The sequence below is a fragment of the Chiloscyllium punctatum genome, chromosome 41 (genome assembly GCF_047496795.1).
Source record: "Chiloscyllium punctatum isolate Juve2018m chromosome 41, sChiPun1.3, whole genome shotgun sequence".
NCBI lineage: Eukaryota > Metazoa > Chordata > Chondrichthyes > Orectolobiformes > Hemiscylliidae > Chiloscyllium > Chiloscyllium punctatum.
The window spans coordinates 533702-553272 of NC_092779.1; positions in this window are offsets into that span (position 1 = coordinate 533702).

A 19571-nucleotide genomic window follows, 5' to 3' on the forward strand; every position below is an offset into this window, starting at 1 on the left:
GTTTCAGCCCCTCTGTTTCTCACCCTCTGTTTCAGCCCCTCTGTTTCTCACCCTCTGTTTCAGCCCCTCTGTTTCAGCCCCGCTGTTTCTCGCCCTCTGTTTCAGCCCCTCTGTTTCTCGCCCTCTGTTTCAGCCCCTCTGATTCAGCCCCTCTGTTTCTCGCCCTCTGTTTCTCGCCCTCTTTTTCAGCCCCTCTGTTTCTTGCCCTCTGTTTCAGCCCCTCTGTTTCAGCCCCTCTGTTTCAGCGCCTCTGTTTCTCACCCTCTGTTTCAGCCCCTCTGTTTCTCGCCCTCTGTTTCAGTACCCTCTATTTCTCGCACTCTGTTTCAGCCCCTCTGTTTCAGCCCCTCTGTTTCAGCCCCTCTGTTTCAGCCCCTCTGTTTCTCACCCTCTGTTTCAGCCCCTCTGTTTCTCGCCCTCTGTTTCAGTACCCTCTATTTCTCGCACTCTGTTTCAGCCCCTCTGTTTCAGCCCCACTGTTTCAGCCCCTCTGTTTCAGCCCCTCTGTTTCTCGCCCTCTCTTTCAGCCCCTCTGTTTCTCGCCCTCTGTTTCAGCCCCTCTGTTTCTCGCCCTCTGTTTCTCGCCCTCTGTTTCACGCCCTCTTTTTCAGCCCCTCTGTTTCATGCCCTCTGTTTCAGCCCCTCTGTTTCAGCCCCTCTTTTTCAGCCCCTCTGTTTCTCGCCCTCTGTTTCAGCCCCTCTGTTTCTCACCCTTTGTTTCAGCCCCTCTGTTTCTCACCCTCTGTTTCAGCACCTCCATTTCTCGCCCTCTGTTTCAGCCCCTCTGTTTCAGCCCCACTGTGTCAGCCCCTCTGTTTCAGCCCCACTGTTTCTCGCCCTCTGTTTCAGCCCCTCTGTTTCAGCCCCTCTGTTTCAGTCCCTCTGTTTCTCGCCCTCTGTTTCTCGCCCTCTCTTTCAGCCCCTCTGTTTCTCGCCCTCTGTTTCAGCCCCTCTGTTTCTCGCCCTCTGTTTCAGCCCCTCTGTTTCAGCCCCTCTGTTTCAGCCCCTCTGTTTCAGCCCCTCTGTTTCTCGCCCTCTGTTTCAGCCCCTCTGTTTCTTGACCTCTGTTTCAGCCCCTCTGTTTCTCGCCCTCTGTTTCAGCCTCTCTGTTCAGCCCCTCTGTTTCTCGCCCTCTGATTCAGCCCCTCTGTTTCAGCCCCTCTGTTTCAGTCCCTCTGTTTCTCGCCCTCTGTTTCTCACCCTCTGTTTCAGCCCCTCTGTTTCTCGCCCTCTGTTTCAGTCCCTCTGTTTCAGCCCCTCCAATTCTCGCCCTCTGTTTCAGCCCCTCTGTTTCAGCCCCACTGTGACAGCCCCTCTGTTTCAGACCCTCTGTTTCTCGCCCTCTGTTTCAGCCCGTCTGTTTCTCGCCCACTGTTTCAGCCCCTCTGTTTCTCGTCGTGTGTGTCAGCCCCTCTGTTTCCGCCCCTCTGTTTCAGTCCCTCTGATTCTCGCCCTCTGTTTCTCGCCCTCTGTTTCAGCCCCTCTGTTTCTCGCCCTCTGTTTCAGCCCCTCTGTTTCTCGCCCTCTGTTTCAGCCCCTCTGTTTCAGCCCCTCTGTTTCAGCCCCTCCGTTTATCGCCCTCTGTTTCTGCCCCTCTGTTTCTCGCCCTCTGTTACAGCCCCTCTGTTTCTCACCCTCTGTTTCTTGCCCTCTGTTTCGCGCTCTCTGTTTCAGCCCCTCTGTTTCAGTCCCACTGTTTCTCGCCCTCTGTTTCTGCCCGTCTGTTTCTCGCACTCTGTTTCAGCCCCTCTGTTTCTCGCTCTCTGTTTCAGCCCCTCTGTTTCTCGCCCTCTGTTTCAGACCCTCTGATTCAGCCCCTCTGTTTCAGCCCCTCTGAATCAGCCCCTCTGATTCAGCCCCTCTGTTTCAGCCCCTCTGTTTCAGCCCCTCTGTTTCTCGCCCTCTGTTTCAGCCCCTCTGTTTCAGCCCCATTGTGTCAGCCCCTCTGTTTCAGCCCCTCTATTTCTCGCCCTCTGTTTCAGCCCCTCTGTTTCAGCCCCACTGTGTCAGCCCCTCTGTTTCAGCCCCTCTGTTTCTTGCCCTCTGTTTCAGCCCCTCTGTTTCTCGCCCTCTGTTTCAGCCCCTCTGTTTCAGCCCCTCTGTTTCAGTCCCTCTGTTTCTCGCCCTCTGTTTCTCGCCCTCTGTTTCAGCCCCTCTGTTTCTCGCCCTCTGTTTCAGCCCCTCTGTTTCTCGCCCTCTGATTCAGCCCCTCTGTTTCTCGCCCTCTGTTTCAGCCCCTCTGTTTCAGCCCCTCTGTTTCTCGCCCTCTTTTTCAGTCCCTCTGTTTCTCGCCCCCTGTTTCAGCCCCTCTATTTCTCGCCCTCTGTTTCAGCCCCTCTGTTTCAGACACTCTGTTTCTCGCGCTCTGTTTCAGCCCCTCTGTTTCCCGCCCTCTGTTTCAGCCCCTCTGTTTCTCGCCCTCTGTTTCAGCCCCTCTGATTCAGCCCCTCTGATTCAGCCCCTCTGAATCAGCCCCTCTGATTCAGCCCCTCTGTTTCAGCCCCTCTGTTTCAGCTCCTCTGTTTCTCGCCCTCTGTTTCAGCTCCTCTGTTTCTCACCCTCTGTTTCAGCCCCTCTGTTTCAGCCCCGCTGTTTCTCGCCCTCTGTTTCAGCCCCTCTGTTTCTCGCCCTCTGTTTCAGCCCCTCTGATTCAGCCCCTCTGTTTCTCGCCCTCTGTTTCTCGCCCTCTTTTTCAGCCCCTCTGTTTCTCGCCCTCTGTTTCAGCCCCTCTGTTTCTCGCCCTCTGTTTCAGCCCCTCTGTTTCATTCCCTCTGTTTCTCGCCCTGTGTTTCTCGCCCTCTATTTCAGCCCCTATGTTTCTCGCCCTCTGTTTCAGCCCCTCTGTTTCTCGCCCTCTGTTTCAGCCCCTCTGTTTCAGCCCCTCTGTTTCAGCCCCTCTGTTTCTCGCCCTCTGTTTCATCCCCTCTGTTTCTTGCCCTCTGTTTCAGCCCCTCTGTTTCAGCCCCTCTGTTTCAGCGCCTCTGTTTCTCGCCCTCTGTTTCAGCCCCTCTATTTCTCGCCCTCTGTTTCAGCCCCTCTGTTTCAGCCCCACTGTGTCAGCCCCTCTGTTTCAGACCCTCTGTTTCTCGCCCTCTGTTTCAGCCCCTCTGTTTCTCGCCCTCTGTTTCAGCCCCTCTGTTTCTCGCCCTCTGTTTCAGCCCCTCTGTTTCATTCCCTCTGTTTCTCGCCCTGTGTTTCTCGCCCTCTGTTTCAGCCCCTATGTTTCTCGCCCTCTGTTTCAGCCCCTCTGTTTCTCGCCCTCTGTTTCAGCCCCTCTGTTTCAGCCCCTCTGTTTCAGCCCCTCTGTTTCTCGCCCTCTGTTTCATCCCCTCTGTTTCTTGCCCTCTGTTTCAGCCCCTCTGTTTCTCGCCCTCCGTTTCAGCCCCTCTGTTTCAGCCCCTCTGTTTCAGCCCCTCTTATTCTCGCCCTCTGTTTCAGCCCCTCTGTTTCTCGCCCTCTGTTTCAGACCCTCTGTTTATCACCCTCTGTTTCAGCCCCTCTGATTCAGCCCCTCTGTTTCAGCCCCTCTGATTCATCCCCTCTGTTTCAGCCCCTCTATTTCAGCCTCTCTGTTTAAGCCCCTCTGATTCAGCCCCTCTGTTTCAGGCTCTCTGTTTCAGCCCGTCTGTTTCAGCCCCTCTGTTTCAGCCCCTCTGTTTCTCGCACTCTGTTTCTCGACCGCTGTTTCAGTCCCTTAGTTTCTCGCCCACTGTTTCAGCCCCTCTGTTTCAGCCCCTCTGATTCAGCCCCTCTGATTCAGCCCCGCTGTTTCTCGCCCTCTGTTTCAGCCCCTCTGTTTCTGCCCCTCTGTTTCAGCCCCTCCGATTCAGCCCCTCTGTTTCAGCCCCTCCGATTCAGCCCCTCTGTTTCAGCCCCCCTGTTTCAGCCCCTCTGTTTCAGCCCTCTGTTTCTCGCCCTCTGTTTCAGCCCCTACGTTTCGCACCCTCTGTTTCAGCCCCTCTGTTTCTCGCCCTCTGTTTCAGCCCCTCTGTTTCAGCCCCTCTGTTTCTCGCCCTCTGTTTCAGCCCCTCTGTTTCTCGCCCTCTGTTTCAGCCCCTCTGTTTCAGCCCCTCTGTTTCTCGCCCTCTGTTTCTGCCCCTCTGATTCTCGCCCTCTGTTTCAGCCCCTCTGTTTCTCGCCTTCTGTTTCAGCCCCTCTGTTTCAGCCCCTCTGTTTCAGCCCCTCTGATTCAGCCCCTCTGCTTCAGCCCCTCTGTTTCTCGCCCTCTGTTTCAGCCCCTCTGTTTCAGCCCTTCTGTTTCAGCCACTCTGTTTCAGCCCCTCTGTTTCTTGCCCTCTGTTTCTCGCACTCTGTTTCAGCCCCTCTGTTTCTCGCCCTCTGTTTCAGCCCCTCTGATTCGCACTCTCTGTTTCAGCCCCTCTGTTTCTCGCCCTCTGTTTCTGCCCCTCTGTTTCTCGCCCTCTGTTTCAGCCCCTCTGTTTCTCGCCCTCTGTTTCAGCCCCTCTGATTCAGCCCCTCTGTTTCAGCCCCTCTGAATCAGCGCCTCTGTTTCAGCCCCTCTGTTTGAGCCTCTCTGTTTCTCGCCCTCTGTTTCAGCCCCTCTGTTTCTCACCCTCTGTTTTAGCCCCTCTGTTTCAGCCCCACTGTTTCTCGCCCTCTGTTTCAGCCCCTCTGTTTCTCGCCCTCTGTTTCAGCCCCTCTGATTCAGCTCCTCTGTTTCTCGCCCTCTGTTTCAGCCCCTCTGTTTCTCGCCCTCTGTTTCAGCCCCTCTGTTTCTCGCCCTCTGTTTCAGCCCCTCTGTTTCAGCCCCTCTATTTCAGCCCCTCTGTTTCTCGCCCTCTGTTTCAGCCCCTCTGTTTCTCGCCCTCTGTTTCAGCCCCTCTATTTCTCGCCCTCTGTTTCAGCCCCTCTGTTTCAGCCCCACTGTTTCAGCCCCTTTGTTTCAGCCCCTCTGTTTCTCGCCCTCTGTTTCAGCCGCTCTGTTTCTCGCCCTCTGTTTCTGCCCCTCTGTTTCAGCCCCTCTGTTTCAGTCCCTCTGTTTCTCGCGCTCTGTTTCTAGCCCTCTGTTTCAGCCCCTCTGTTTCTTGCCCTCTGTTTCAGCCCTTCTGTTTCAGCCCCTCTGTTTCAGCCCCTCTGTTTCAGCCCCTCTGTTTCAGCCCCTCTGTTTCTCGCCCTCTGTTTCAGCTCCTCTGTTTCTTGCACTCTGTTTCAGCCACTCTGTTCCTCGCCCTCTGTTTCAGCCTCTCTGTTTCTCGCCCTCTGTTTCAGCTCCTCTGTTTCTCGCCCTCTGTTTCAGCCCCTCTGATTCTCGCCCTCTGTTTCAGCCCCTCTGTTTCAGCCCCTCTGTTTCTCGCCCTCTATTTCAGCCCGTCTGTTTCTCGCCCTCTGTTTCAGCTCCTCTGTTTCTCGCCCTCTGTTTCAGCCCTCTGTTTCAGCCCCTCTGTTTCAGCCCCTCTGTTTCAGCCCCTCTGTTTCTCGCCCTCTGTTTCAGCCCCTCTGTTTCTTGCCCTCTGTTTCAGCCCCTCTGTTTCTCGCCCTCTGTTTCAGCCTCTCTGTTTCTCGCCCTCTGTTTCAGCCCCTCTGTTTCAGCCCCTCTGTTTCAGCCCCTCTGTTTCTCGCCCTCTGTTTCAGCCCCTCTGTTTCAGCCCCTCTGTTTCAGCCCCTCTGTTTCAGCCCCTCTGTTTCAGCCCCACTGATTCTCGCCCTCTGTTTCAGCCCCTCTGTTTATCGCCCTCTGTTTCAGCCCCTCTGTTTCTCGCCCTCTGTTTCAGCCCCTCTGTTTCAGCCCCTCTGTTTCAGCCCCTCTGTTTCAGCCCCTCTGTTTCTCGCCCTCTGTTTCAGCCCCTCTGTTTCTCGCCCTCTGTTTCAGCCCCTCTGTTTCAGCTCCTCTGTTTCAGCCCCTCTGTTTCTCGCCCTCTGTTTCAGCCTCTCTGTTTCTCGCCCTCTGTTTCAGCCCCTCTGTTTCAGCCCCTCTGTTTCAGCCCCTCTGTTTCTCGCCCTCTGTTTCAGCCCCTCTGTTTCAGCCCCTCTGTTTCAGCCCCTCTGTTTCAGCCCCTCTGTTTCAGCCCCACTGATTCTCGCCCTCTGTTTCAGCCCCTCTGTTTCTCGCCCTCTGTTTCAGCCCCTCTGTTTCTCGCCCTCTGTTTCAGCCCCTCTGTTTCAGCCCCTCTGTTTCAGCCCCTCTGTTTCAGCCCCTCTGTTTCTCGCCCTCTGTTTCAGCCCCTCTGTTTCTCGCCCTCTGTTTCAGCCCCTCTGTTTCAGCTCCTCTGTTTCAGCCCCTCTGTTTCTCGCCCTCTGTTTCAGCCCCTCTGTTTCAGCCCCTCTGTTTCTCGACCTCTGTTTCAGCCCCTCTGTTTCTCGCCCTCTGTTTCATATCCTCTGATTCAGCCCCTCTGTTTCAGCCCCTCTGATTCATCCCCTCTGTTTCAGCCACTCTATTTCAGCCCCTCTGTTTCAGCCCCTCTGATTCAGCCCCTCTGTTTCAGGCTCTCTGTTTCAGCCCATCTGTTTCAGCCCCTCTGTTTCAGCCCCTCTGTTTCTCGCACTCTGTGTCTCGCCCGCTGTTTCAGTCCCTTAGTTTCTCGCCCACTGTTTCAGCCCCTCTGTTTCAGCCCCTCTGATTCACCCCCTCTGTTTCTCGCCCTCTGTTTCAGCCCCTCTGTTTCAGCCCCTCTGTTTCTGCCCCTCTGTTTCAGCCCCTCTGTTTCTCGCCCTCTGTTTCAGCCCCTCTGTTTCAGTCCCTCTGTTTCAGCACCTCCGATTCAGCCCATCTGTTCCAGCCCCTCTGTTTCAGCCCCTCTGTTTCTCGCCCTCTGTTTCCGCCCCTCTGTTTCTCACCCTCTGTTTCAGCCCCTCTGTTTCAGCCCCTCTGTTTCAGTCCCTCTCTTTCTCGCCCTCAGTTTCTCGCCCTCTGTTTCAGCCCCTCTGTTTCTCGCCCTCTGTTTCAGCCCCTCTGTTTCTCGCCCTCTGTTTCAGCCCCTCTGTTTCTCGCCCTCTGTTTCAGCCCCTCTGTTTCTTGCCCTCTGTTTCAGCCCCTCTGTTTCAGCCCCTCTGTTTCAGCCCCTCTGTTTCAGCCCCACTGTTTCTCGCCCTCTGTTTCAGCCCCTCTGTTTCTCGCCCTCTGTTTCAGCCCCTCTGTTTCTCGCCCTCTGTTTCAGCCCCTCTGTTTCTCGCCCTCTGTTTCAGACCCTCTGTTTCAGCCCCTCTGTTTCAGCCCCCCTGTTTCAGCCCCTCTGTTTCTCGCCCTCTGTTTCAGCCCCTCTGTTTCTCGCCCTCTGTTTCAGCCCCTCTGTTTCTCGCCCACCGTTTCAGCCCCTCTAATTCTCGCCCTCTGTTTCAGCCCCTCTGTTTCAGCCCCTCTGTTTCAGCCCCTCTGTTTCAGCCCCTCTGTTTCTCGCCCTCTGTTTCAGCCCCTCTGTTTCAGCCCCTCTGTTTCTCGCCCTCTCTTTCAGCCCCTCTGTTTCTCGCCCTCTGTTTCAGCCCCTCTGTTTCTCGCCCTCTGTTTCAGCCCCTCTGTTTCTCGCCCTCTGTTTCAGCCCCTCTGTTTCTCGACCTCTGTTTCAGCCCCTCTGTTTCAGCCCCTCTGTTTCTCGCACTCTGTGTCTCGCCCGCTGTTTCAGTCCCTTAGTTTCTCGCCCACTGTTTCAGCCCCTCTGTTTCAGCCCCTCTGATTCACCCCCTCTGTTTCTCGCCCTCTGTTTCAGCCCCTCTGTTTCAGCCCCTCTGTTTCTGCACCCCTGTTTCAGCCCCTCTGTTTCTCGCCCTCTGTTTCAGCCCTTCTGTTTCAGCCCCTCTGTTTCAGCCCCTCCGATTCAGCCCCTCTGTTTCAGCCCCTCTGTTTCTCGCCCTCTGCTTCCGCCCCTCTGTTTCTCGCCCTCTGTTTCAGCCCCTCTGATTCAGCCCCTCTGTTTCAGTCCCTCTCTTTCTCGCCCTCTGTTTCTCGCCCTCTGTTTCAGCCCCTCTGTTTCTCGCCCTCTGTTTCAGCCCCTCTGTTTCTCGCCCTCTGTTTCAGCCCCTCTGTTTCAGCCCCTCTGTTTCAGCCCCTCTGTTTCTCGCCCTCTGTTTCAGCCCCTCTGTTTCTCGCCCTCTGTTTCAGCCCCTCTGTTTCTCGCCCTCTGTTTCAGCCCCTCTGTTTCAGCCCCTCTGTTTCAGCCCCTCTGTTTCTCGCCCTCTGTTTCAGCCCCTCTGTTTCTCGCCCTCTGTTTCAGCCCCTCTGTTTCTCGACCTCTGTTTCAGCCCCTCTGTTTCTCGCCCTCTGTTTCAGACCCTCTGATTCAGCCCCTCTGTTTCAACCCCTCTGATTCATCCCCTCTGTTTCAGCCCCTCAATTTCAGCCCCTCTGTTTCAGCCCCTCTGATTCAGCCCCTCTGTTTCAGGCTCTCTGTTTCAGCCCCTCTGTTTCAGCCCCTCTGTTTCTCGCACTCTGTGTCTCGCCTGCTGTTTCAGCCTCTCTGTTTCTCGCACTCTGTGTCTCGCCCGCTGTTTCAGTCCCTTAGTTTCTCGCCCACTGTTTCAGCCCCTCTGTTTCAGCCCCTCTGATTCACCCCCTCTGTTTCTCGCCCTCTGTTTCAGCCCCTCTGTTTCAGCCCCTCTGTTTCTGCCCCTCTGTTTCAGCCCCTCTGTTTCTCGCCCTCTGTTTCAGCCCCTCTGTTTCAGCCCCTCTGTTTCAGCCCCTCCGATTCAGCCCCTCTGTTTCATCCCCTCTGTTTCAGCCCCTCTGTTTCTCGCCCTCTGTTTCTGCCCCTCTGTTTCTCGCCCTCTGTTTCAGCCCCTCTGTTTCAGCCCCTCTGTTTCAGTCCCTCTCTTTCTCGCCCTCTGTTTCTCGCCCTCTGTTTCAGCCCCTCTGTTTCTCGCCCTCTGTTTCAGCCCCTCTGTTTCTCGCCCTCTGTTTCAGCCCCTCTGTTTCAGCCCCTCTGTTTCAGCCCCTCTGTTTCTCGCCCTCTGTTTCAGCCCCTCTGTTTCTTGCACTCTGTTTCAGCCCCTCTGTTTCTCGCCCTCCGTTTCAGCCCCTCTGTTTCAGCCCCTCTGTTTCAGCCCCTCTGTTTAAGCCCCTCTGTTTCTCGCCCTCTGTTTCAGCCCCTCTGTTCCTCGCCCTCTGTTTCAGCCCCTCTGTTTCTCACCCTCCGTTTCAGCCCCTCTGATTCAGCCCCTCTGTTTCAGCCCCTCTGATTCATCCCCTCTGTTTCAGCCCCTCTATTTCAGCCCCTCTGTTTCAGCCCCTCTGATTCAGCCCCTCTGTTTCAGGCTCTCTGTTTCAGCCCATCTGTTTCAGCCCCACTGTTTCAGCCCCACTGTTTCTCGCCCTCTGTTTCAGCCCCTCTGTTTCTCGCCCTCTGTTTCAGCCCCTCTGATTCAGCTCCTCTGTTTCTCGCCCTCTGTTTCAGCCCCTCTGTTTCTCGCCCTCTGTTTCAGCCCCTCTGTTTCTCGCCCTCTGTTTCAGCCCCTCTGTTTCAGCCCCTCTATTTCAGCCCCTCTGTTTCTCGCCCTCTGTTTCAGCCCCTCTGTTTCTCGCCCTCTGTTTCAGCCCCTCTATTTCTCGCCCTCTGTTTCAGCCCCTCTGTTTCAGCCCCACTGTTTCAGCCCCTTTGTTTCAGCCCCTCTGTTTCTCGCCCTCTGTTTCAGCCGCTCTGTTTCTCGCCCTCTGTTTCTGCCCCTCTGTTTCAGCCCCTCTGTTTCAGTCCCTCTGTTTCTCGCGCTCTGTTTCTAGCCCTCTGTTTCAGCCCCTCTGTTTCTTGCCCTCTGTTTCAGCCCTTCTGTTTCAGCCCCTCTGTTTCAGCCCCTCTGTTTCAGCCCCTCTGTTTCAGCCCCTCTGTTTCTCGCCCTCTGTTTCAGCTCCTCTGTTTCTTGCACTCTGTTTCAGCCACTCTGTTCCTCGCCCTCTGTTTCAGCCTCTCTGTTTCTCGCCCTCTGTTTCAGCTCCTCTGTTTCTCGCCCTCTGTTTCAGCCCCTCTGATTCTCGCCCTCTGTTTCAGCCCCTCTGTTTCAGCCCCTCTGTTTCTCGCCCTCTATTTCAGCCCCTCTGTTTCTCGCCCTCTGTTTCAGCTCCTCTGTTTCTCGCCCTCTGTTTCAGCCCTCTGTTTCAGCCCCTCTGTTTCAGCCCCTCTGTTTCAGCCCCTCTGTTTCTCGCCCTCTGTTTCAGCCCCTCTGTTTCTTGCCCTCTGTTTCAGCCCCTCTGTTTCTCGCCCTCTGTTTCAGCCTCTCTGTTTCTCGCCCTCTGTTTCAGCCCCTCTGTTTCAGCCCCTCTGTTTCAGCCCCTCTGTTTCTCGCCCTCTGTTTCAGCCCCTCTGTTTCAGCCCCTCTGTTTCAGCCCCTCTGTTTCAGCCCCTCTGTTTCAGCCCCACTGATTCTCGCCCTCTGTTTCAGCCCCTCTGTTTCTCGCCCTCTGTTTCAGCCCCTCTGTTTCTCGCCCTCTGTTTCAGCCCCTCTGTTTCAGCCCCTCTGTTTCAGCCCCTCTGTTTCAGCCCCTCTGTTTCTCGCCCTCTGTTTCAGCCCCTCTGTTTCTCGCCCTCTGTTTCAGCCCCTCTGTTTCAGCTCCTCTGTTTCAGCCCCTCTGTTTCTCGCCCTCTGTTTCAGCCTCTCTGTTTCTCGCCCTCTGTTTCAGCCCCTCTGTTTCAGCCCCTCTGTTTCAGCCCCTCTGTTTCTCGCCCTCTGTTTCAGCCCCTCTGTTTCAGCCCCTCTGTTTCAGCCCCTCTGTTTCAGCCCCTCTGTTTCAGCCCCACTGATTCTCGCCCTCTGTTTCAGCCCCTCTGTTTCTCGCCCTCTGTTTCAGCCCCTCTGTTTCTCGCCCTCTGTTTCAGCCCCTCTGTTTCAGCCCCTCTGTTTCAGCCCCTCTGTTTCAGCCCCTCTGTTTCTCGCCCTCTGTTTCAGCCCCTCTGTTTCTCGCCCTCTGTTTCAGCCCCTCTGTTTCAGCTCCTCTGTTTCAGCCCCTCTGTTTCTCGCCCTCTGTTTCAGCCCCTCTGTTTCAGCCCCTCTGTTTCTCGACCTCTGTTTCAGCCCCTCTGTTTCTCGCCCTCTGTTTCATATCCTCTGATTCAGCCCCTCTGTTTCAGCCCCTCTGATTCATCCCCTCTGTTTCAGCCACTCTATTTCAGCCCCTCTGTTTCAGCCCCTCTGATTCAGCCCCTCTGTTTCAGGCTCTCTGTTTCAGCCCATCTGTTTTAGCCCCTCTGTTTCAGCCCCTCTGTTTCTCGCACTCTGTGTCTCGCCCGCTGTTTCAGTCCCTTAGTTTCTCGCCCACTGTTTCAGCCCCTCTGTTTCAGCCCCTCTGATTCACCCCCTCTGTTTCTCGCCCTCTGTTTCAGCCCCTCTGTTTCAGCCCCTCTGTTTCTGCCCCTCTGTTTCAGCCCCTCTGTTTCTCGCCCTCTGTTTCAGCCCCTCTGTTTCAGTCCCTCTGTTTCAGCACCTCCGATTCAGCCCATCTGTTCCAGCCCCTCTGTTTCAGCCCCTCTGTTTCTCGCCCTCTGTTTCCGCCCCTCTGTTTCTCACCCTCTGTTTCAGCCCCTCTGTTTCAGCCCCTCTGTTTCAGTCCCTCTCTTTCTCGCCCTCAGTTTCTCGCCCTCTGTTTCAGCCCCTCTGTTTCTCGCCCTCTGTTTCAGCCCCTCTGTTTCTCGCCCTCTGTTTCAGCCCCTCTGTTTCTCGCCCTCTGTTTCAGCCCCTCTGTTTCTTGCCCTCTGTTTCAGCCCCTCTGTTTCAGCCCCCCTGTTTCAGCCCCTCTGTTTCAGCCCCACTGTTTCTCGCCCTCTGTTTCAGCCCCTCTGTTTCTCGCCCTCTGTTTCAGCCCCTCTGTTTCTCGCCCTCTGTTTCAGCCCCTCTGTTTCTCGCCCTCTGTTTCAGACCCTCTGTTTCAGCCCCTCTGTTTCAGCCCCCCTGTTTCAGCCCCTCTGTTTCTCGCCCTCTGTTTCAGCCCCTCTGTTTCTCGCCCTCTGTTTCAGCCCCTCTGTTTCTCGCCCACCGTTTCAGCCCCTCTAATTCTCGCCCTCTGTTTCAGCCCCTCTGTTTCAGCCCCTCTGTTTCAGCCCCTCTGTTTCAGCCCCTCTGTTTCTCGCCCTCTGTTTCAGCCCCTCTGTTTCAGCCCCTCTGTTTCTCGCCCTCTCTTTCAGCCCCTCTGTTTCTCGCCCTCTGTTTCAGCCCCTCTGTTTCTCGCCCTCTGTTTCAGCCCCTCTGTTTCTCGCCCTCTGTTTCAGCCCCTCTGTTTCTCGACCTCTGTTTCAGCCCCTCTGTTTCAGCCCCTCTGTTTCAGCCCCTCTGTTTCTCGCACTCTGTGTCTCGCCCGCTGTTTCAGTCCCTTAGTTTCTCGCCCACTGTTTCAGCCCCTCTGTTTCAGCCCCTCTGATTCACCCCCTCTGTTTCTCGCCCTCTGTTTCAGCCCCTCTGTTTCAGCCCCTCTGTTTCTGCACCCCTGTTTCAGCCCCTCTGTTTCTCGCCCTCTGTTTCAGCCCTTCTGTTTCAGCCCCTCTGTTTCAGCCCCTCCGATTCAGCCCCTCTGTTTCAGCCCCTCTGTTTCTCGCCCTCTGCTTCCGCCCCTCTGTTTCTCGCCCTCTGTTTCAGCCCCTCTGATTCAGCCCCTCTGTTTCAGTCCCTCTCTTTCTCGCCCTCTGTTTCTCGCCCTCTGTTTCAGCCCCTCTGTTTCTCGCCCTCTGTTTCAGCCCCTCTGTTTCTCGCCCTCTGTTTCAGCCCCTCTGTTTCAGCCCCTCTGTTTCAGCCCCTCTGTTTCTCGCCCTCTGTTTCAGCCCCTCTGTTTCTCGCCCTCTGTTTCAGCCCCTCTGTTTCTCGCCCTCTGTTTCAGCCCCTCTGTTTCAGCCCCTCTGTTTCAGCCCCTCTGTTTCTCGCCCTCTGTTTCAGCCCCTCTGTTTCTCGCCCTCTGTTTCAGCCCCTCTGTTTCTCGACCTCTGTTTCAGCCCCTCTGTTTCTCGCCCTCTGTTTCAGACCCTCTGATTCAGCCCCTCTGTTTCAACCCCTCTGATTCATCCCCTCTGTTTCAGCCCCTCAATTTCAGCCCCTCTGTTTCAGCCCCTCTGATTCAGCCCCTCTGTTTCAGGCTCTCTGTTTCAGCCCCTCTGTTTCAGCCCCTCTGTTTCTCGCACTCTGTGTCTCGCCTGCTGTTTCAGCCTCTCTGTTTCTCGCACTCTGTGTCTCGCCCGCTGTTTCAGTCCCTTAGTTTCTCGCCCACTGTTTCAGCCCCTCTGTTTCAGCCCCTCTGATTCACCCCCTCTGTTTCTCGCCCTCTGTTTCAGCCCCTCTGTTTCAGCCCCTCTGTTTCTGCCCCTCTGTTTCAGCCCCTCTGTTTCTCGCCCTCTGTTTCAGCCCCTCTGTTTCAGCCCCTCTGTTTCAGCCCCTCCGATTCAGCCCCTCTGTTTCATCCCCTCTGTTTCAGCCCCTCTGTTTCTCGCCCTCTGTTTCTGCCCCTCTGTTTCTCGCCCTCTGTTTCAGCCCCTCTGTTTCAGCCCCTCTGTTTCAGTCCCTCTCTTTCTCGCCCTCTGTTTCTCGCCCTCTGTTTCAGCCCCTCTGTTTCTCGCCCTCTGTTTCAGCCCCTCTGTTTCTCGCCCTCTGTTTCAGCCCCTCTGTTTCAGCCCCTCTGTTTCTCGCCCTCTGTTTCAGCCCCTCTGTTTCTTGCACTCTGTTTCAGCCCCTCTGTTTCTCGCCCTCCGTTTCAGCCCCTCTGTTTCAGCCCCTCTGTTTCAGCCCCTCTGTTTAAGCCCCTCTGTTTCTCGCCCTCTGTTTCAGCCCCTCTGTTCCTCGCCCTCTGTTTCAGCCCCTCTGTTTCTCACCCTCCGTTTCAGCCCCTCTGATTCAGCCCCTCTGTTTCAGCCCCTCTGATTCATCCCCTCTGTTTCAGCCCCTCTATTTCAGCCCCTCTGTTTCAGCCCCTCTGATTCAGCCCCTCTGTTTCAGGCTCTCTGTTTCAGCCCATCTGTTTCAGCCCCACTGTTTCAGCCCCTCTGTTTCTCGCACTCTGTTTCTCGCCCACTGTTTCAGTCCCTTAGTTTCTCGCCCAGTGTTTCAGCCCCTCTGTTTCAGCCCCTCTGATTCAGCCCCTCTGATTCAGCCCCTCTGTTTCTCGCCCTCTGTTTCAGCCCCTCTGTTTCTCGCCCTCTGTTTCAGCCCATCTGTTTCTCCCCTTCTGTTTCAGCCCCTCTGTTTCAGCCCCACTGTGTCAGCCCCTCTGTTTCAGACCCTCTGTTTCTCGCCCTCTGTTTCAGCCCTTCTGTTTCTCGCCCTCTGTTTCAGCACCTCTGTTTCTCGCCCTCTGTTTCAGCCCCTCTGTTTCAGCTCCACTGTTTCAGTCCCTCTGTTTCTCGCCCTCTGTTTCTCGCCCTCTGTTTCAGCACCTCTGTTTCTCCCCCTCTGTTTCAGCCCCTCTGTTTCTCGTCCTCTGTTTCTCGCCCTCTGTTTCAGCGCCTCTGTTTCTCGCCCTCTGTTTCAGCCCCTCTGTTTCAGCCCCACTGTTTCAGTCCCTCTGTTTCTCGCCCTCTGTTTCTCGCCCTCTGTTTCAGCACCTCTGTTTCTCGCCCTCTGTTTCAGCCCCTCTGTTTCTCGCCCTCTGTTTCAGCCCCTCTGTTTCTCGCCCTCTGTTTCAGCACCTCTGTTTCTCGCCCTCTGTTTCAGCCCCTCTGTTTCAGCCCCTCTGTTTAAGCCCCTCTGTTTCTCGACCTCTGTTTCAGCCCCTCTGTTTCTCGCCCTCTGTTTCAGCCCCTCTGTTTCTCGCCCTCTGTTTCTCGCCCTCTGTTTCAGCCCCTCTGTTTCTCGCCCTCTGTTTCAGCCCCTCTGTTTCTCGCCCTCTGTTTCAGCCCCTCTGATTCAGCCCCTCTGTTTCAGCCCCTCTGATTCATCCCCTCTGTTTCAGCCCCTCTATTTAAGCCCCTCTGTTTCAGCCCCTCTGATTCAGCCCCTCTGTTTCAGGCGCTCTGTTTCAGCCTGTCTGTTTCAGCCCCTCTGTTTCAGCCTCTCTGTTTCTCGCACTCTGTTTCTCGCCCGCTGTTTCAGTCCCTTAGTTGCTCGCCCACTGTTTCAGCCCCTCTGTTTCAGCCCCTCTGTTTCAGCCCCTCTGTTTCAGCCCCTCTGTTTCTCGCCCTCTGTTTCTGCCCCTCTGTTTCTCGCCCTCTGTTTCAGCCCCTCTGTTTCTCGCCCTCTGTTTCAGCCCCTCTGTTTCAGCCCATCTGTTTCTCGCACTCTGTTTCAGCCCCTCTGTTTCTCGCCTTCTGTTTCTGCCCCTCTGTTTCTCGCCCTCTGTTTCAGCCCCTCTGTTTCTCGCCCTCTGTTTCAGCCCCTCTGATTCAACCCCTCTGTTTCAGCCCCTCTGTTTCAGCCCCTCTGTTTCAGCCCCTCTGTTTCAGCCCCTCTGTTTCTCGCCCTCTGTTTCAGCCCCTCTGTTTCTCGCCCTCTGTTTCAGCCCCTCTATTTCTCGCCCTCTGTTTCAGCCCCTCTGTTTCAGCCCCACTGTTTCAGCCCCTTTGTTTCAGCCCCTCTGTTTCTCGCCCTCTGTTTCAGCCGCTCTGTTTCTCGCCCTCTGTTTCTGCCCCTCTGTTTCAGCCCCTCTGTTTCAGTCCCTCTGTTTCTCGCGCTCTGTTTCTAGCCCTCTGTTTCAGCCCCTCTGTTTCTTGCCCTCTGTTTCAGCCCTTCTGTTTCAGCCCCTCTGTTTCAGCCCCTCTGTTTCAGCCCCTCTGTTTCAGCCCCTCTGTTTCTCGCCCTCTGTTTCAGCTCCTCTGTTTCTTGCACTCTGTTTCAGCCACTCTGTTCCTCGCCCTCTGTTTCAGCCTCTCTGTTTCTCGCCCTCTGTTTCAGCTCCTCTGTTTCTCGCCCTCTGTTTCAGCCCCTCTGATTCTCGCCCTCTGTTTCAGCCCCTCTGTTTCAGCCCCTCTGTTTCTCGCCCTCTATTTCAGCCCCTCTGTTTCTCGCCCTCTGTTTCAGCTCCTCTGTTTCTCGCCCTCTGTTTCAGCCCTCTGTTTCAGCCCCTCTGTTTCAGCCCCTCTGTTTCAGCCCCTCTGTTTCTCGCCCTCTGTTTCAGCCCCTCTGTTTCTTGCCCTCTGTTTCAGCCCCTCTGTTTCTCGCCCTCTGTTTCAGCCTCTCTGTTTCTCGCCCTCTGTTTCAGCCCCTCTGTTTCAGCCCCTCTGTTTCAGCCCCTCTGTTTCTCGCCCTCTGTTTCAGCCCCTCTGTTTCAGCCCCTCTGTTTCAGCCCCTCTGTTTCAGCCCCTCTGTTTCAGCCCCACTGATTCTCGCCCTCTGTTTCAGCCCCTCTGTTTCTCGCCCTCTGTTTCAGCCCCTCTGTTTCTCGCCCTCTGTTTCAGCCCCTCTGTTTCAGCCCCTCTGTTTCAGCCCCTCTGTTTCAGCCCCTCTGTTTCTCGCCCTCTGTTTCAGCCCCTCTGTTTCTCGCCCTCTGTTTCAGCCCCTCTGTTTCAGCTCCTCTGTTTCAGCCCCTCTGTTTCTCGCCCTCTGTTTCAGCCTCTCTGTTTCTCGCCCTCTGTTTCAGCCCCTCTGTTTCAGCCCCTCTGTTTCAGCCCCTCTGTTTCTCGCCCTCTGTTTCAGCCCCTCTGTTTCAGCCCCTCTGTTTCAGCCCCTCTGTTTCAGCCCCTCTGTTTCAGCCCCACTGATTCTCGCCCTCTGTTTCAGCCCCTCTGTTTCTCGCCCTCTGTTTCAGCCCCTCTGTTTCTCGCCCTCTGTTTCAGCCCCTCTGTTTCAGCCCCTCTGTTTCAGCCCCTCTGTTTCAGCCCCTCTGTTTCTCGCCCTCTGTTTCAGCCCCTCTGTTTCTCGCCCTCTGTTTCAGCCCCTCTGTTTCAGCTCCTCTGTTTCAGCCCCTCTGTTTCTCGCCCTCTGTTTCAGCCCCTCTGTTTCAGCCCCTCTGTTTCTCGACCTCTGTTTCAGCCCCTCTGTTTCTCGCCCTCTGTTTCATATCCTCTGATTCAGCCCCTCTGTTTCAGCCCCTCTGATTCATCCCCTCTGTTTCAGCCACTCTATTTCAGCCCCTCTGTTTCAGCCCCTCTGATTCAGCCCCTCTGTTTCAGGCTCTCTGTTTCAGCCCATCTGTTTCAGCCCCTCTGTTTCAGCCCCTCTGTTTCTCGCACTCTGTGTCTCGCCCGCTGTTTCAGTCCCTTAGTTTCTCGCCCACTGTTTCAGCCCCTCTGTTTCAGCCCCTCTGATTCACCCCCTCTGTTTCTCGCCCTCTGTTTCAGCCCCTCTGTTTCAGCCCCTCTGTTTCTGCCCCTCTGTTTCAGCCCCTCTGTTTCTCGCCCTCTGTTTCAGCCCCTCTGTTTCAGTCCCTCTGTTTCAGCACCTCCGATTCAGCCCATCTGTTCCAGCCCCTCTGTTTCAGCCCCTCTGTTTCTCGCCCTCTGTTTCCGCCCCTCTGTTTCTCACCCTCTGTTTCAGCCCCTCTGTTTCAGCCCCTCTGTTTCAGTCCCTCTCTTTCTCGCCCTCAGTTTCTCGCCCTCTGTTTCAGCCCCTCTGTTTCTCGCCCTCTGTTTCAGCCCCTCTGTTTCTCGCCCTCTGTTTCAGCCCCTCTGTTTCTCGCCCTCTGTTTCAGCCCCTCTGTTTCTTGCCCTCTGTTTCAGCCCCTCTGTTTCAGCCCCTCTGTTTCAGCCCCTCTGTTTCAGCCCCACTGTTTCTCGCCCTCTGTTTCAGCCCCTCTGTTTCTCGCCCTCTGTTTCAGCCCCTCTGTTTCTCGCCCTCTGTTTCAGCCCCTCTGTTTCTCGCCCTCTGTTTCAGACCCTCTGTTTCAGCCCCTCTGTTTCAGCCCCCCTGTTTCAGCCCCTCTGTTTCTCGCCCTCTGTTTCAGCCCCTCTGTTTCTCGCCCTCTGTTTCAGCCCCTCTGTTTCTCGCCCACCGTTTCAGCCCCTCTAATTCTCGCCCTCTGTTTCAGCCCCTCTGTTTCAGCCCCTCTGTTTCAGCCCCTCTGTTTCAGCCCCTCTGTTTCTCGCCCTCTGTTTCAGCCCCTCTGTTTCAGCCCCTCTGTTTCTCGCCCTCTCTTTCAGCCCCTCTGTTTCTCGCCCTCTGTTTCAGCCCCTCTGTTTCTCGCCCTCTGTTTCAGCCCCTCTGTTTCTCGCCCTCTGTTTCAGCCCCTCTGTTTCTCGACCTCTGTTTCAGCCCCTCTGTTTCAGCCCCTCTGTTTCAGCCCCTCTGTTTCTCGCACTCTGTGTCTCGCCCGCTGTTTCAGTCCCTTAGTTTCTCGCCCACTGTTTCAGCCCCTCTGTTTCAGCCCCTCTGATTCACCCCCTCTGTTTCTCGCCCTCTGTTTCAGCCCCTCTGTTTCAGCCCCTCTGTTTCTGCACCCCTGTTTCAGCCCCTCTGTTTCTCGCCCTCTGTTTCAGCCCTTCTGTTTCAGCCCCTCTGTTTCAGCCCCTCCGATTCAGCCCCTCTGTTTCAGCCCCTCTGTTTCTCGCCCTCTGCTTCCGCCCCTCTGTTTCTCGCCCTCTGTTTCAGCCCCTCTGATTCAGCCCCTCTGTTTCAGTCCCTCTCTTTCTCGCCCTCTGTTTCTCGCCCTCTGTTTCAGCCCCTCTGTTTCTCGCCCTCTGTTTCAGCCCCTCTGTTTCTCGCCCTCTGTTTCAGCCCCTCTGTTTCTCGCCCTCTGTTTCAGCCCCTCTGTTTCTCGCCCTCTGTTTCAGCCCCTCTGTTTCTCGCCCTCTGTTTCAGCCCCTCTGTTTCTCGCCCTCTGTTTCAGCCCCTCTGTTTCTCGCCCTCTGTTTCAGCCCCTCTGTTTCAGCCCCTCTGTTTCAGCCCCTCTGTTTCTCGCCCTCTGTTTCAGCCCCTCTGTTTCTCGCCCTCTGTTTCAGCCCCTCTGTTTCTCGACCTCTGTTTCAGCCCCTCTGTTTCTCGCCCTCTGTTTCAGACCCTCTGATTCAGCCCCTCTGTTTCAACCCCTCTGATTCATCCCCTCTGTTTCAGCCCCTCAATTTCAGCCCCTCTGTTTCAGCCCCTCTGATTCAGCCCCTCTGTTTCAGGCTCTCTGTTTCAGCCCCTCTGTTTCAGCCCCTCTGTTTCTCGCACTCTGTGTCTCGCCTGCTGTTTCAGCCTCTCTGTTTCTCGCACTCTGTGTCTCGCCCGCTGTTTCAGTCCCTTAGTTTCTCGCCCACTGTTTCAGCCCCTCTGTTTCAGCCCCTCTGATTCACCCCCTCTGTTTCTCGCCCTCTGTTTCAGCCCCTCTGTTTCAGCCCCTCTGTTTCTGCCCCTCTGTTTCAGCCCCTCTGTTTCTCGCCCTCTGTTTCAGCCCCTCTGTTTCAGCCCCTCTGTTTCAGCCCCTCCGATTCAGCCCCTCTGTTTCATCCCCTCTGTTTCAGCCCCTCTGTTTCTCGCCCTCTGTTTCTGCCCCTCTGTTTCTCGCCCTCTGTTTCAGCCCCTCTGTTTCAGCCCCTCTGTTTCAGTCCCTCTCTTTCTCGCCCTCTGTTTCTCGCCCTCTGTTTCAGCCCCTCTGTTTCTCGCCCTCTGTTTCAGCCCCTCTGTTTCTCGCCCTCTGTTTCAGCCCCTCTGTTTCAGCCCCTCTGTTTCAGCCCCTCTGTTTCTCGCCCTCTGTTTCAGCCCCTCTGTTTCTTGCACTCTGTTTCAGCCCCTCTGTTTCTCGCCCTCCGTTTCAGCCCCTCTGTTTCAGCCCCTCTGTTTCAGCCCCTCTGTTTAAGCCCCTCTGT